Below are 14,445 nucleotides of genomic sequence, written 5' to 3'. Positions count from 1 at the left end.
AGAAATGAATTGTAGGCACGATTTTTGGATACAGACTTCCTGCTATGGTCAAAGCTATTTGACTTGAGGAGTGACTTTATTCTCAACCCACAGAGAACGGGTTACATTCATTTAAGAAATGATGTAGGTATTAAGATGGTCTATCCATAAAGTCATTCACCAACTGTTTCAATGACCAATGGTTCTGCTTGGAGGGTGGCACAGACATTAGGTGAGAGTAAGAATTTGGTTCATTAGCTGTGATAATTTGGAAAAGCATTCATCTCAGAGAAAGAGTAACTTATAAAGTCCTCTTCTTCAAACTTGATACAAGCGTTACAAACGTCAAGCAAAGCATTCGGTCTCACTCTTTGTTGTTCTCTTACAAGCAAGCTCCCTAGTTAATTGCTATGTTTCTTTTGGGTATATAAATACTTTTGAAATATATAAGCTGTTCTGAAAGCCATACTATAGTGTAAAAACATGAAATAAACAAGACTAATAATAGAGAGGCTGAGATAGGAGAAGTAAGATTTCAAGACCCTTATGTTCAAGACACAGCCAGACACTGTCACAAACAAGCTGAAACTGTATATGGACTGTAAAATGTTGGACCTATTTCTCCAATTACCAAATTAGAGAGACCATTGGATGACAATTAACAAATTTCTAAGTCCTCATATTATTGGATTTCAATCGATTAGGATATTAATATTGTTGGCAATATTAATTTTCATATTAATATATTAAGAAAAAGTAATTATCATTTTCTGTCATTTTTGTTGTAAGAGGTGGAATTAGGTTTGTGTGGATTTGTTGAAAGATTACCTTCTTGTTTCTTCTAGGGTGTAGTTTTGCTTCTTATGTTGATGTTTTCCATCTATTATCCTTTGTAGGGATGGATTTGTGGAAAGATACTGTGTAAATTTTGTTTTGTCATGAAATATCTTGTTTTCTCCCTCTATGGTAATTGAGAATTTTGCTGGGTATAGTAGTCTGGGCTGGCATTTGTGTTCTTGTAGGGTCTGTATGACATCTGCCCAGGATCTTCTAGCTTTCATAGTCTCTGGTGAGAAGTATGGTATAATTCTGATAGGCCTCCCTTTATAGGTTACTTAACCTTTTTCCCTTACTTCTTTTAAAATTCTTTCTTTGTTTAGTGCATTTGGTGTTTTTATTATTATGTGTTGGGAAGAACTTCTTTTCTGGTCCAGTCTATTTGGAGTTCTGTAGGCTTCTTGTTTGTTCATGGGCATCTCTTTCTTTAGGTTAGGGAAGTTTTCTTCTATAATTTTGTTGAAGATATTTACTGGTCCATTACATTGGGAGTCTTCACTCTCTTCAATACCTATTACCCTTAGGTTTGGTCTTCTCATTCCATCCTGGATTTCCTGGATGTTTTAGGTTAGGAGCTTTTTGCTTTTTGCATTTTCTTTGACTGTTGTGTCAAAGTTTTTTCTGGTGTCTTCTGCCCCTGTGATTCTCTCTTCTATCTCTTTTATTCTGTTGGTGATGTTTGCATCTACAACTCCTGATTTCTTTCCTAGGTTTTCTAACTCCAAAGTTGTCTCTCTTTCTGATTTCTTTATTGTTTCTATTTCCATTTTTCGATTCTGGATGGTTTTGCTCATTTCCTTCACCTGTTTGATTGTGTTTTCCTGTAGTTCTTTAAGGGATTTTTGTGTTTCTTCTTGAAGGGCTTCTAGCTGTTTACTTGTGTTCTCTAGTATTTCTTTGAGGTTGCTATTTATGTCTTTCTTAAAGTCCTGTATCATCATCATGCGAAGTGATTTTATATCTGAATCTTGCTTTTCCAGTGTAATGGTGTGTCCAGGACTTGCTATGGTGGGAGAATTGGGTTCTGATGATGTCAAGTGAGCTTGGTTTGTGTTGTTTATTTTCTTATGATTGCCCCACCCCCCACCATCAGGTCATCTCTAGTGCTACCTGCCCTTGCTAAATCTGACTGGAGCCTGTCCTTCCTCTGATGTTGATTCTGTCAGAACTCCACAGAGTCATGCAGTCTCTGTGATCCTGTAATTTTGGGATCCTGTGGTCCTGGGCTTGTTAGATCGCCAGGGGGCTTTCTCTGTGTGTTGTGGGACTGGCTGCAGATCTTGTGCCCTAGGTCTGCTCAGGACACTAACCCAGACAGACCAGAAGGAACCTGAGTCACTGGGCTGGTGGAATTCCTGTGTGCCACTGGTTCCAGTTACTCCCAGTGTTGGGACAGATGTTGGTTCCTGCTCACCTCTGATCCTGGGTGTGTCAGAGCACCTGGGAGTGGAGCTTCCTCTGGGTGTTGTGGGACTGTCTGCGGAGCTTGTGCCTAAGGTCTGCTCTGGACACCAGCCCAGACAGATGGGAAGGTTCAATTATTGATCTTAAAGCATAAAGACTTTTTAAAATTTAATGAAAATGAAGGCACAACATATCCAAACTTATGGAACACAATGAAAGCCAGGCTAAGAAGAGAAAACTAATAGCTTTGAGTTCCTCCAGAAAAAAACTGGAGAGAGAATACATACACTAGCAGCTTAACAGCACACCTGAAAGGTCTAGAACTAAATACAGCAAATATGCCCAAGAGGAGTAGATGGCAGTAAATAATCAAACTCAGGGCTGAAATCAACCAAATATAAACAAAAAGAACTATACAGAGAATTAACAAAACCAGAAGCTGATTCTTTGAGAAAATTAACAAGATAGATAAACCCTTCGCCAGACTAACCAGAGGGTAGAGGGACAGTAGGTCACAGAGACAGTATCCAAATTAACAAAATCAGAAATGAAAAGGGAGATATAACAATAGAAACTGAGGAAATTCAAAAATCATAAGATCCTATTACAAAATTCTACACTCAACAAAACTGGAGAATCTGGATGAAATGGACAATTTTCTAGACAAATACAAAGTGTTAAAGTTAAAACAGGATCAGATAAACCATATAAACAGTGCCATAAACCCCTAAAGAAATAGAAGCAGTCATTTAAAGTCTCCTAACCAAAGAAAATCCCAGGACTAGATGGGTTTAGTGCAGAATTCTATCAGACCTTCAAAGAAGACATAATACCAATACTCTTCAAACTATTCCACAAAATAGAAACAGAAGGAACACTACCTAATTCATTCTATGAAGCCACAATTACATGTATACTTAAACCACACAAAGACCCAACAAGAAAAGAGAACTTCAGATCAATTTTCCTTATAAGCATTGATGCAAAAATACTCAATAAAATTCTTGCCAAATCCAAGAAGACATCAAAATGACCATTCACCACAATCAAAGGCTTCATCCCAGAGATGCAGGGATGGTTCAATATATGGAAATCCATCAATATAATCCACTACATAAACAAACTCAAAAAAAAAAAAACCCACATGATCATTTCATTAGATGCTGAAAAAACATTTGACCAAAGCTAGTCTAAAATTCATAATTTTCCTGTCTTAGCCTCCTGAGTGCTGAGAGCACAAATCTATGCTGCCATGCCTCACTGAGATTTTTTTCTTGCTGGAAACTTTAAGTGTACTTAAAATTAAGTGTAATTTGATTGAGTTTGTTTTCTAGACAACCCTTTGGGATACAATCTACATTACCCATCTTCAAGTCTCTTGTCCCCTTTTCCTGCCCTTGATTTGAAATTAAACTATTTAAAGTTAGTTTCTCTTACCTGAGAAGCTGATTATATGTGGTAGGTGACAGGTGACCAAGTCTGGAATTAGCGACAGATTTCAGCTGAGGCACATGATGAAGTCTACGAGAAACAGAAATTTTTTGTTTGTTTTGTTTTGTTAACTGGAAATCTGAGAAATAACTGAAAAGATGAAAAATACCCATCGACTTTTTCACTGAATTCCATTTTTTAAATAAAAGCTCCAGGAGGCCAGTCATGTGATCCTGATCCATGCTACATCCCTGAGACCCACACGGTGGAAGGAGAAAACTGATTCCTACAAGATGTCCTCTAACCTCCACACATCAGAGTACCACACACAATCCATACTTCACACATATAAATAAAAATAACAAAGAAGTTTTAAAGTATTAGGGACCTTGTGCACCCCCGAGATAGGCAGGATTACCAACTCTCTCAGTCCACATCTTCTACTTGGTGACAACACAGACATGTGAAATTCCAATTGGCTTTTGCCAGTCACAACCTAAATGGTCTCTGTAATGTGGATCAGAATTCAACCTTGGCTAGCTACTTCAGCATCATGGACAGCACACATTCTTTTTGGAGCTGGAAGATGGTGTAGTGAGTCTGTTGTTTGCTGTACCTAAGGCTCAGGGATCATTCAGGAGAGGAGGCAGAAGAACTGTAAGAACCAGGGAAACTGGGGGGTTGCTGTGCAATTGTGTCTCTTCAGAAGGTCAGAAGCTTCATACATAAAGTATCACCAACATGACAGCATAAACATGAGCTGAATGAAGACTGTTTATCCCATACAAAGAGCTATAGGCAACTAGGAAAGAAGCCTTCCCCAGGGCTCTTAGTTATCCAATATCAAATGGTTAGCCCCTAAAGTTATAGAAGCAACTGTATACAGACTAGGCAGAGATATTATATCAAACACACACATGCATGCATGCACACACACACACACACACACACACACACACACACACCTTGAGTTTGAAGCTATATGAATGGGTTTGGAGAGAAGAATGGGGCAGAAAAAAATAATATAATTTTACTATAATATCAAAATATAAAGTAAATATTTTTTAAAGTTCCTTCCATAGAAGTATAAGGAGCTATGCTATTATTATTAGTCAGGGCTCTCTATAGGTACAGAATCAATGGGATGAATATATTTATATATTAAAAGAATTCATTAAAAAGTTTATATTGAAATAATAACAACAACTGTCTCATGTCAGAGAGTCTGAGAACCTGATAGTTTCTCCATCCATTAGGCTGGGTACCTCAGCCCTTAATGTAAATGAACAGTGGCTCTCTCAAGAGAAGCTGACAGCTCAGTCCACACAGCTGTGTGCCTCCACAGTCTCATCCTGGCACCAGACTCTGGGAGGCTCTAGAAGAGCTTTTGTCCCAGTCCAGTGGTAGAAACTCTAGATCTAATGTCAGTGAAAGAATTTGCAGTCATAGCAATAAGTAAATCAAATCAGCAGCCAGAGAGAAGGCAAAGTGAGGAAACAGCAAATGATCATTTTTCTACCATGGGATCCTTTGTCTGGGCCGCTACCAGCCAGTGCTGCCCACATGTCATTTAAGGAAATCACGACAGCTCTTCCGTTGAGTGTTCCTGCTCAAGTAACTCTAGTTTTTAGCAGACTGACATTAAACCAACCACCTCAGGATCGAATGCCGATAACCCCAGAAATGTGGAGGCATAGACAGTTAGATACCAGGGGTTCATCAGCCAGTCTGTGTAGCCAATCAGTGAGCTCCATGTTCAGTGAAAGACCCATCTCAAAAGATAAGTTGTAAAGTAATGGAGGAAGACATTTGAAACTGAACTCTGATTTCTACATGTGCACCTGTGGAGACACACACACACACATAACATCCATCCCCAAATACACACATATAAATACATATGAATATACACATATGCACATACATACAAATATCTAAATCCATATATATGTATATATAGATATATATGTGTGGAGAGAGAGAGAAAGAGAGAGCAAGAAAGAGAGATATGGCATTTAGATTCCAGTCATGACTTTGTGGTCAACCTTCTCTGTCCCTCTCATCAGAATCGATGGTGCTTGTGACTCCTATGGTGTCTCCTAGGAAACTGAAAGGCAGCTTGTAATCTACCTATCCCAGCTGGCTAAGGATATAATAGTGCCTGTTTTCACCCATGCCTGGCTGTGTGCTGACTAAGGATATAATAGTGCCTATTTTCAGCTTTTCATTTAATTTTTGAACCCAGACTTTCTCTATTGAGATTAACATATTCTTTAATATCCAAACTGTGATTCTTATAAAATCATATTAAGATGTACACTGATTGTGCATTTACATGTATGGTTCACATGCAGGCTTATAATTTCTCTACAAGGATGCCCTACTTGCACAAAAATCTCAATATGACCTCATGAGCAACATGAAATCAGCCAACTCCAGAAACTGTATTTGTATAAAGGAGTCAATGTGGTTATTTTGCTGTTCTTATGTCAACTTCACATTATCTAGCCAAGTAGATTCAAGTTTACAAACACGAAAGCAGTAACAAGTTCTGTGGACAAACATGCTTGCACCTGTCTGTCATCCCAGGACTTGAAAGGCTGAGCAAAAGAGTCCCAAATTCAAGGCTGGCCTGAACAACAAAGATTAGTTCCAGGTCAGTCTGGACTATACAAGTAAGATCCTGTCTCATTTTTTTCTTAATCTTTGAAAATTTTAAATTTTTAGTTCTTTTAAAACATTGAGAATATTATTTGGGGAGATGATTCCATTGGTAAGTGTGCTGTGCTAGGGAATCCAAGTTCAAATTCCTACCACCACGTGAAAACTCAGGCATGATTGTTTGTACCTATAACCCCAGGAATGGGGAGCATAGACAGATCCTGAGAGCACACTGGCCAGCCTAGCCAATTGACAGCAGTGCCTGGTTCACTGGGTAAGCCTCTTTCAAAGTAACCAGATGAATAGCAGTACAGCATAATGTCAAGATGCTCTGCTATAACTTCCACATGCACACACAGTGCTGTATATGCCACACTCTTATATACCTGCAACACACTCTACAAACACACACACACACACACAAATTAGTAAGTTCTAGTCCACACAACCTTTACCACTCCTTTTATCAGGATCTAGAACTGATTTCAAAACACCTTGAGTTTGGCCTGGGAACCTGATTTCAACAATAGAAAGTTAGAAAGAGTGATCTTTTCAAGGTTTAGTGTGTAGGTTTCAGGAAGTCTTATGGTGACGATCTTCAGCCTTGAATTACTGTTTTGAAAGCACCACATAAGGAAACAGATCTGATTGAACCAGAACTCAGTTCTCCTGACCACTAATCTCACAGCCTTATAGAACATGCTTAGAACAGCATCCTCCCTCCATAAAAGAAAAGAGATGAGTGATCAGAACTGGTACAAGCAGAAGACCAGAACACAGACCTCTAGTCCCAACAGGTACCAACTGCTGGATGTTTATAAACAAGTTAAATGATCATTGGGCTTCGACTCTTCACCTGCAGAACCAGCAGGTGGTGGAGAAAATCCATACATCCCCTTTAAGTTCTGAGAGTCCTCAATGGTGTGACTCAATAGCACACCTTCTTTGTTCTTCACTGTGGAGTGTGGGGACTTTACTGTGACCAGTGGGTAGCTGTGAGAGGAAGTGGGGGTCATTTATTCTGTCAGTGTCCTTTGTTCTAAAGTATAGCATTATACCCATGGGTTGTCCCACTGTGAGCCTCTCATGGGTTGTTCCACTGTGAGCCTCTCCTGGGTTGTCCCACTGTGAGCCTCTCATGAGTTGCCCCACTGTGAGCACTGTGACTCATAGGTTGTCCTACTGTAATCTCCCCTTTATGGCTTAGTTGGGTTTAAGCTCAGAATTATCACTCTGGGCAACAGGTCACCAAAAAAAGGGACAGTGAAACAAGGTACCAAGTCCTCTCATGGGAAAAGTCAACTTCTAAGTTCACCTCTGTCCTCATAGGTCTTAACAATGCTTTACCACTTCCTTCCTGATGTTTTCATCTTAGCTAATGCCATGCATGAGTGCCCATGATGGCAAAGAGTGACAGAGAAGACTCAATTCTGGGAGATGTAATTCTGTTTAAAACTTCATTCCCTCTGAACCCAGTGTGCTATGGCTCTCTTCTCTGTTAACATCATTCATGTTCATGTGAACATCTTTGCCCTTTCATCATGGTAAACAAAACTCCAATATTATTAGCACACATGCAGTTCTATAGAGGTGTAATCTAGGCCATGCCACAAAATAGGCCCTTTTATCTCAAACTGAGTCATTCACACACATACAGAATAACCCATGTTCAACCCCAAATCTCCAGCCATGGAACAAAGAAATGCTTTCTATGTGAATGAGTAAGCATTCTTACTTATTTCATTCTTCTAAAACACTTATTTTTCTCAACTTTCTCACCCTTGAGCAAGTCCTCAAATCACAGCACTGCTTTCATCCATACGCCAGGAATCTCCCACTTACTTGGAGTTCTGACATTAGGAGACAACCCAACACAATTCAAATTAACTGAGAAGGAGGTCAGTGCTTGTGTTGCATGTCTGCAAATTCAGAATAGCTCAAGTGAGCAGCTAAATATTTGAGAGATTTTAGCTGGTAGATTCAATGCTAAAACTCATTGCTCTCAGAAATCACTATCCTGTTCTAACCTATTCTCTTTCTGTGTCTCTGTCTGTCTCTGTCTCTCACTCTCCTCCTTCAGCTCCCTCTTTCTTTTCTTTCTGCTTCTTCCTCCCAAGTAAGAAACAGGAAGAATCATGCTTGAAACTCCAGCCTCCAAACTGAGAAGGGTGTTTGGGGGGAATGCTGCAGGATTTCCCCTGTCAAATTACATTAGTGCAGAGAAGGCTTGTGATTGGCAGGGAAACGGGAGGCAGCGCTAAGAGTTGCAAAGACAGAGAGGTCTAAGAGGAGGAGAGGAAGGAGAATGGAAGCCGATGTGATGATTTAATAAGGTTAGAATAACTGGGATAAAGCTTTTATAATTATCAATTGGCTCTGAAATTATTGTATTGGCATCTTGTAAATTGTGATTTTATTGATACATAAATCTGATTGATTAACCATAATCATAAGCTTTAAGAGCTTGATTCTACCAGATAATTAGGTGTTGAGATAGCTGACCATGGGGTGCGTGGGACATTGCATGGTAGTGAGAGGAACTCAGGGGCCCCCATCAGGGAGTTGGTGGGCAGAGAGACCGCCAAATTGAATTCACCCAGGGAGAGCTTTGTGGCCCCGTGGGGCCAGAGAGTTGGCAGGTTGAGAGAAGCAGGAACATGGAGAGTTGACAGGTTCCTTTTTTAATATTTCTTGCAGCAGGGGAACATCTATTTTTAAGCTAAATCTATAACAGTTTAACAGTAGCCCCAGCCAACTGATATAAAAACAATAGTTTATACTGAGTTTCTTGCCTCTGTGCTGATGTGATGCTTTTTGCTCAGTTTACTTTTACCTGTTTGTCACTTTAGCCTCCAGATAAAATTCTCCACTCAGAACTACCACATGAGGGACATCTGTGTGTATAACACAGCAGCACTCACATGCTTCAATTGCAGAAGCCAAAGCTGGAACTGGTGAGGTGGGATGAGTGCTAAAACATGTTACTCAAGCATGAAGCCCTGAATATATATCCCTAATGCCCATCTAAAGACCAGTCCCTACAGCAAGATTCTGGAACCTCAGTATTAGCAGTGGGGCAATTGAATCCCTACAGTATGTTGGTTGACCAACCAAACTAGTTGGTGAGCTCCAGGTTCAGACACTGTCTTAAATAGTCCTCCCTTAAAAATTCAAATGGAGAACAATTGTGGAAGATATTCAATAATGACTTCTTGCTTCCTTAGGTGTGTATAGTTGCATAACATACCACACACACACACACACACACACACACACACACACACACACACACACACACACCAAAGAATTCAAAACTGAACTTCCTCCTTCTTATGTTCATCACACTCTGATTTCTGTGAAGTGTTCTGTATTCACTGAGTAGCTCAGAGATGCCAACAATTGCACCCTTGCTCCCAGGTTCCATTTATTATATAGTTCTAGATCATTCTCAAGCTCTAGATCATTCTCAACCCTTTCTCTTTATTGTCATTCTGATGACAATATCTTCACAAAAGTACTTATCAATGTCCATAAAATTCTTCCACACTTTTCTAATTTGTTCCCATGATTCCAATTCTGTCTTCTGTTTTCTGTTCCTTCCTCTACAGTCTCCTATATCCAACATAATGAATCACATCCTCATGATATTAAGTATGTCTAAAACAGCACAAGCAAATCCTATGCATTGTCTGACTCCTGGGTCCTTTCAGCTGCCATTGAATATTCTCTCTCTCTCTCTCTCTCTCTCTCTCTCTCTCTCTCTCTCTCTCTCTCTCTCTCTCTCTCTCTCTCTCTCTCTCTCTCTCTCTCTCTCCCAAAGTCACTTGTAAATAGCATAAAGGGGTAGGATAAATTTTAACCAACTATGGTGAACAAGGGTAAGACTTTTACAAAGTAACGTAGGTTTAGATGAAGTTGTTTCCATGATGGAATCCTGGGGGCTATATGAGAAGGGGCACAGATACCAAACACCCAGAAAGACATGTACACTCACACCATGGCACAATGTATGATGGTCACTAGAGCCTATGATATGTTATTTGCATTTCTAGCCTCAAAATTTGAAGTAAATAAAGCACTTTTCTTTATAAAGTAACCCAGTTCATGTATTTTATTACAGTTACAAAAATAAACTAATATACATTTCCAACATTATTTCTTGCCATTTCCCATACATGTTCTTTTCACCAGCAATGCAGACTTACACCATTCTACTGAACCACATGATATATGGTCATGCCTCTAGATAAGTAAAAGTCCCTACCTCACTTTGTTCATCTCATCGCAGATAACTGACCTATTTCAGTTTCCATTTATTTCTTCCTCTGGAGACGCTCATTCACACACATTCCAATTTAATTGAGTTTTCATGGATTCTTGTAAGTCAGAATATTAAATTTCTTGTACTGCCATATTATGTTGTTATAAATTGGAAAGGTGCCTCTTTTTTTCTTTTCTGATATCCTGTGAGTACCTTGCTAGTATGAGAATGTTTGGAGTCTACTTTGAATACTTAATTAATACATGTTTAATCAATGTGACAATGAGTACTAAGAAAAACATATACCAAAAGCATACAAACCCATGGCTATCTCCAGCTTCACAGTAGACAGGATTCATTCAGTTTAACTCTTAGTTTTGTAAAAAAGAAGAAGAAGAAGAAGAAGAAGAAGAAGAAGAAGAAGAAGAAGAAGAAGAAGAAGAAGAAGAAGAAGAAGAAGAAGAAAGAGGAGGAGGAGAAGGAGAAGGAGAAGAAGAAGAAAAGGAAGAAGAAAAAGAAGAAGAAAAGGAAGAAGAAAACAAAAAGAAAAGGAAGAAAGAGCCTGGAAAATGTTTCACCATGTAAAAGTGTTGGCTACCAAACTTGACAACCCAAGCTCAGTCGCTGGGAAACACATAATGGAAGGAGAGAACAGAGTCCCTGAAAGTTAAACTTGATTACACACGCACAAAAAATTATGAAAATAAAAATATTAGGCTACATAAACAAGACTGAAACAATTACAATATCACTAAACATAGTAATGTAGAAGGAGTAAATACCACGTGGTCCAACATGAAGACAAAGAACTATATGCAAGTAATGATTGCTGGACAAGGAAGAATTAAACTCTCCCAGGGTGAGTGTCTTTAATGGTTATATTAAAATACAAAATGGTCAGCCCTGAGACTATATGCACAGAGACAATAGGAATGGACTCAGCAGTCTACATTTTTATATGTATGTATGTGTGTATATATAATATATACATATATTATATATATGTAATAATAACAACCAACAAAGGGGCTATCAATTTGAGAATGGGTGTGCATAGAAGGGGTTAAAGAAAGGGTATTGAGGAGAGCCTGGAGGAAGGAAAGGAGAAAGTTTTATTTTAATTTAAAAATAATACATTTTCTAAATAAAATAAAAATACAATCTTCCCCAGACATACCACATCATCATTGACTGGAGTCTGCTTGCAAGGTGTCTTTGAAATGTCATTTTCAAAGCTTTAGATACAAGGTCAAGCTGACTTGGGCTTTATGCTAACTTCATTACCATCTTGAAAATCAGTTCCACTTGCCAATGTCTGCCATTCTGGAACACTTTGATTTACAGATGGAGATCTGTTGTGTCATTGATTATCCTCAAGTGACAAATAGATACACATGGAAGCTTTCTGATGGATTTTGCAGATGACATGCTTTTTTGTTGTCACCCTTCTCCCTCATGTAGATTTAAGGTGTTCTTTCCTACTATCACTATGGAATAAGTAAGCATTGGGTGTTATATTTTACCCAGGAAAGTGATTCACTCATACCTGCATGCTTGTTTTATGTAGGTGCTGCAGTTTTATACTGGCAAATACATGTAGCCATAAAGAAAATGTTTAGATATAGTGTCTGCTGAGAACAGGACATACAGTTGCCAGCAGCCACTTCTGGTTTAAAGTTTATGACTAGGATAGAGGAAGACAATAAGACACACAGTAAAACCATCCATAGAGGCCAAGCACAAATCTCAGAGGGCAGCCAAATGATTGTTACACAAGTGTGAAAACCTGAGTTCACACTCAGAACCATACAGGGTTTTATGTATGGCTTTGTAGCTTTGTGGCATGTGCCCTAGCACTGGGAAAGGAGAAACAGTCCAGCTGAAATAGATTAACTCTTGATGCAGTGAGCTGCACCATTTCAAAATAAAGTGGAGAGCAATAGAAAAAGAGATCCATTAATCCATTAGCCTCCACATGTCTATGTACAGATGAGCAGATCTCTATATACATGTGTACATACATGCATAAACGAAAGTGTACACACACACACACACATACACAAACAAACACACATACATGCACGCACTTCAAAACACAATTGATATGAGAGAGAAAAGTAGCAAAAACGACTAAATGATAGGTGGATTAAGGAGCAAAGGGTCATTGTTCATCAGAAGGATAGTTGATTAAAAGATGGAGTAGTTAATCCAGAGCCTGCATATCAGACTTTTTTTATCTGACATGTTCAGGCTTATGAAAATGTCTTGCATGTAGAACTTAGACCCAAAGATTTTCAAAGTGGAATCTATGGCTAGAGACAAAGGGTGTGACCTACATAACTCCCAGCTTCCAGGAAGGACAAGGAAGAGCAAATATTCAAAATAAAACTATCTTGTTCGATAAAAGAAAGTAAAGAAACAAAATGTAGATTCCTCAGGATTCAAATCTGGAGCCATTGTCAAGGGAACAGACAATGTTCTTGAAATTTCTGAATAATTACTGGACTAAAGAATTGCTCCCCAGCTGGTAACATCATTCAATTTAAATTTCACCAATAATTATAAACAACAACCAATAAATACCACTCATCTGAAGAAATCCAACAGTGTCGAAGAACATTAAAAAGACAATAAGCATATTAATGTGTAAAGAACAGTTAACAAATTAAACCCAAAGAAATGTATTGTACTGTCACACCAGGAGGAAAGAACAGGCTGCTGGAAAGAAGAAATAATAACTCTCAAAAACTAAATCTAGTGTGGTGATTTTCATTGTCAACAAGACACAATCTAGAACACCTCCCCCCTCTCCAAGAAGACCCTCTTACTGAGACATTATGTAGACCAGGTTGGCCTGTGGCATGCCTGCAAAATTTTCTTGATATGGATGATGTGAGGTGAGCTGCCAAGGGCAGTAACATTCCCCAGGTTTGGGCCCTGAACTATATAAGGATAGACAGCGGACTGAGCACAAGGAATATTCTCTCTCTGCTCTTGACTGTGGATGGGACTCACTGTCTCCAGCTCCTCTCTCAGTTTCTTCTAGGTGATAAAATGAAATCTGGAATCGTAAGCCAAATAAACCCTATCTTTTTTAGAGTTGCTTTGGCCAGGGTATTTATCATAGCAACGGAAATGAAACTAGGGCAACAAAGGTTGCCAAGCCAAGAACTACGAGATGGATGCTCTGTATGGAAGCATGGATAACAGTGACTATTAAAAATCTTGACTGGAATACTTAGTTGAAAAATTCTTTCATAACTGGCTAATTAAAAAAAAAAACAGGTCAAATATAATGGGGTCTTGCCAAGGAATAGAATGCATGTTTGGTAAATTCAGTATTTATTCACTAAGTCTTCCAAAGAATGAGAGAAATTATCAAACATGAAAGGAGTCTTTTAGAATTTATTTTAGTTTTAATTATGTGTGTCTGAGTGCATGTAGATGCAGAGTTCAAAGACACTGGATGCTCTGAAACTGCAGCTACAGGTGATTCTGGGCTCCCCTACATGAGTGGTAGGAACCAAATTCATAGCCTCTGGAAAGGCAATGCATGCTCTTATCTGCAGGGCCATCTTGCCAGCCTCCTGAAAGGAATTTTAGACTTTTCATGTAGTCAGTAGTAGTATTTCATTTATTTATTATTGTGTGTATGCATGCATAACAGGCCATGTGTCTTGGTACTTGAGTGGAGGTCAGAGAACAAGTTTATAGAGTCAGCTCTCTTTTGACATTTCTTTCTTTCTCTCTTTCTTTTCTTTCTTTCTTTCTTTTTTATTTTTTAATTATTCCAGTCATTTACATCTCAAATAATGTCTCACTTCTGGGTTCCCTGACACCAACCCCATCCACTCTCCCACTACCCCTTTACC

Source organism: Mastomys coucha, unplaced genomic scaffold (assembly GCF_008632895.1).
Source record: "Mastomys coucha isolate ucsf_1 unplaced genomic scaffold, UCSF_Mcou_1 pScaffold12, whole genome shotgun sequence".
Taxonomy (NCBI): Eukaryota; Metazoa; Chordata; class Mammalia; order Rodentia; family Muridae; genus Mastomys; species Mastomys coucha.
The sequence above is the reverse complement of the archived record's forward strand: the minus strand, read 5'-3'. Positions refer to the sequence as shown.